Source organism: Octodon degus, unplaced genomic scaffold (genome assembly GCF_000260255.1).
Source record: "Octodon degus isolate 3935 unplaced genomic scaffold, OctDeg1.0 scaffold00007, whole genome shotgun sequence".
In the NCBI taxonomy this organism is placed as follows: domain Eukaryota; kingdom Metazoa; phylum Chordata; class Mammalia; order Rodentia; family Octodontidae; genus Octodon; species Octodon degus.
In genome coordinates this window covers 28,368,253-28,371,553 of record NW_004524583.1, presented here as the reverse complement: position 1 = coordinate 28,371,553, position 3,301 = coordinate 28,368,253, and the positions used below count along the sequence as shown (strand labels likewise).

Genomic DNA, 3,301 nt, shown 5'->3' with positions numbered 1-3,301 from the left:
CACACACACACACACACACACACACACATAAATAAATAAAATAAATTTTAAAAAATAAATAAAAATAAAAATTGGTTAGAGCCAGAAGAAAAAAATGGTGTCTAGGCAACACCTTTTAATTTCAGTTCCCTCCATGTAGTAATGTTCTTTGTGAAGTATGGCTTTTGCCATTTTAATAGCATTTAAATGGTTTCTTTTCTAAATATTTAAATACTCATATTGTAAGTATAACTTTTTCTTCTTATTTTTCTTGCGATGCAAAGAGAAAAATGTTTGGAAATAACTTCATGCTAAGACAGTTCCATGATCCTAAACCATTACCGTTTTCTGAAATCTGTGTTATAGCTAGGTCAGCATCAATTAGTTAATCCTAAACTCTAAACACACCAAACAGCATCTGAATATTTAATAACTGATGCGATAATGATAATTATGTGACCAACATTTCCATAGCTTTTCTTCTTGAGAGTTAACAAGGGATGGGGTTGGGGAGATAGCTCAGTCGAATAAGCGTTTGCCTGGCAAGTGCAGGGTCCTGAGCTCCATCCCTGGTACAGCAAAAGAACAAAAATAAACAAACAAACAAATAACAATGGCCCAACCTTTAAATGTTAATAGATATTTAGGATTTAGTTTCATTCAGTTTCTTTTTACAGAGATCAGCATCTATTTTAACATATATACTGTATACATATTATATGTACCCTTATATCTTTATTGTTCAAGCATACTTGAACAGCACAGTGATGAGTCAGTTAATGTAAGAAAATTTAGCGTGGGGCAGGGAGATAGCTTAGCAGTCTAAGCGTCTGCCTGGCAACCTCCAGGCAGGACCCAGGTTTGATCCCTGGTACCACATACCGTGCTGGCCCCAGAACCCTAGGTACACCAGGCCAGCCACCAAAGCCGGCATGGTGGCACACGCATGTGTGTACTAATGCTGGGGCAGCTGAGACAGGAGGATCACTACGAGTCTGAGCTGCATAGCAAGACCCTGTACCAAAGAAATAAATGAATATTAAAAAAAAATTTAGCTTACTGGCAACATTATTTCGAGACCATCCTAATTGAGGAAGCAAATAAGAAATGCAGCCCTGAGGACATAAGTAGAACGTATACAAGATCTTCCCATAAGAGGCTTCCAGGGTTATGCAATGAGCTCAGAACATATTCTGCACACTTGCTTTAAGCTATATTTCTTTAAATCCCAAATAATGCTCATCTATGATCCTGATGCACCACAAATCACTAAGAGTAAAATTTTATTTGTTATACTACAGCAGAAAAACATTTAAGAAAAAAAAATCTAACCTTATGTTTTGATTGACTTTTAGTTTAAAAACCAAGCCATTTAGTAATTCCCCAATCTTATGAAGTGTTATGTAGTCTAGTTTTCTATTTTAAGCCTTTGAAATTGTACACTTGCACCTTTGCCACTAAATCTAAATTATCCTGGGAGGAGGAGGCGCACACAGGTTGATGTAATATGATTGTTATATACCATATTATTAATTTATTACAGTTACATGGGACATATGTATTATATTCTTACTTGCACACAGGAATGTATATGTGCATGCTTATACAATTCACAGAATATACTATATTGCTTAGAAACTCCCAAGATGGCAGCTTAAAGACTATTTTGTTACTAATAATTGTGAAGTTCTGCATAGGATAAATTAACCAGGAAAATATGCCCACTCTGATTTTATTTCCTTCTTGTTGAATGACTGCATTCATTCAGTATGGTTGTAAAGCTCTTCGTTTACTGCTCCTCACATTCTTTTTATTTTTTATTTTATTTATGTATTTATTTTGTTCAGGGCCAGCAGCGTCTGCACCTTTATACATACTACAGGCTGGGCTGGGCAGAGTGCCTGGTCCCAGGGACACCACTGTATCACTATAAAACCCGAAGGAAATGAGGAGCAAGTATAAGTCCAGGAAGCAGGGCCAAAGTCACGCAGAGAGGTCGCTCTTACCAAAATGCTCTTGGTCATACACTGCAGCCACCACCTTGCGGCCTGCAAACCAGCACTCATTCAGGGCCTGGATGGCCTTGTGGGTCTCTGAGGCCATGGAGAACTCCACAAACATCTTGACGATGATTTCTGCATCCTCTTCCTTGCCCTGCTTTTCCTGGTAGATGATGACACGGTTGACAGCACCAAGTTTGCCACACTCTTCTGTCACCTCCCCCTCCAGGTCATCGTCGATGCCCTTGGGATCCACCATGTTACGGAGAACCATCCCTGTAGACTGTGTGGGAGGGGACAGCAGAGAGTTGTGGACCGCCTGGACTACCTCCACCCCCCCACCCCCCGTCAGGTCCTGGCTGCCCACCTCCTGCTTTGGCAGCAGCTTCTGCACAGCCATGTGGTGCGCGCTGCTGCCTGAGATGCTCATGTGCTCCTGCTCACTCAGCAGCTCTGGCCGCTCTGACTCCGGAAACAGCTTTTCTTCTTCCTTTTCCTTCTTGGGCCCCAAAAGGCTCAGGGTTGGGGGGCTGGCTAGGATGGGGTTCACCACTCCCACAGAAGGAATGGTGACCAGAATGGGGGGATGGGCTGCGGTCACACCTCTGATGACTCCAGGGCCTTGAGCAGCCATGACAGCTTGGGGCAAAGCCCCAGGGGCTGGGCCAGGGTCAGTGCTGGGGATACCAGTCCAGGTGTAGCCAAAGAACCTAGCACTGCCACTCCAGTCACTGCTTCCCGAGCCATGACCTTAGCTGTGGCAGCGGCAGCAGGTGGACGGCCTCCAGGTGTGGCAGGTGTCAGCAGGGGCATGGGGGGAGGGTGACGGCCTTGCCACTCACAAATACTGGCCACCCAGATCAAAAAGCTTCATGGATGACACAGCATCCTGTGATGACTGGGCTTTCTCATACTCAGTGAAGCTATAGCCTTTGTGTTGGCCAGTCGTGGGGTCCTGAGCCAGTGTGCAAGACTTGATCTTGTCAAAGGCCTCCAATACACTTTTTTCCCCCATAATTTTATTGAGAAACAAATAGCAATCCCTCTATTCATTAAGAGAATGCAACTATATATGTATCATAACCATTTTGAATACACAGATACAAAATGGACATTCATCTGTATCCCCTTTTTTTGTTAAGTTCGTTATTTGAATACGATAGGTGTGTTAACTCAGAAAAATATTCTAAGAGAGTCCAGTAGTCCATAATAGTATTGGGTCTTCTGCTTCACTGGCAATGTCAGAAATTGTTGACCTGAGTCCCCTACAGCTCAACATGACACCATGGCTTTACTTCTTATACTTCACTTTTATACTTTTC

At 42.7% G+C, this 3,301-nt stretch overlaps 2 pseudogenes; both read right to left on the bottom strand.

Annotated features, from left to right (window-relative positions):
* LOC101567674 overlaps nucleotides 1-913 on the bottom strand; it is a 27,503-nt pseudogene extending 26,590 nt beyond the window's left edge.
* A 1,049-nt stretch (nucleotides 914-1,962) lies between these two features.
* LOC101562912 overlaps nucleotides 1,963-3,301 on the bottom strand; it is a 20,726-nt pseudogene continuing 19,387 nt past the window's right edge.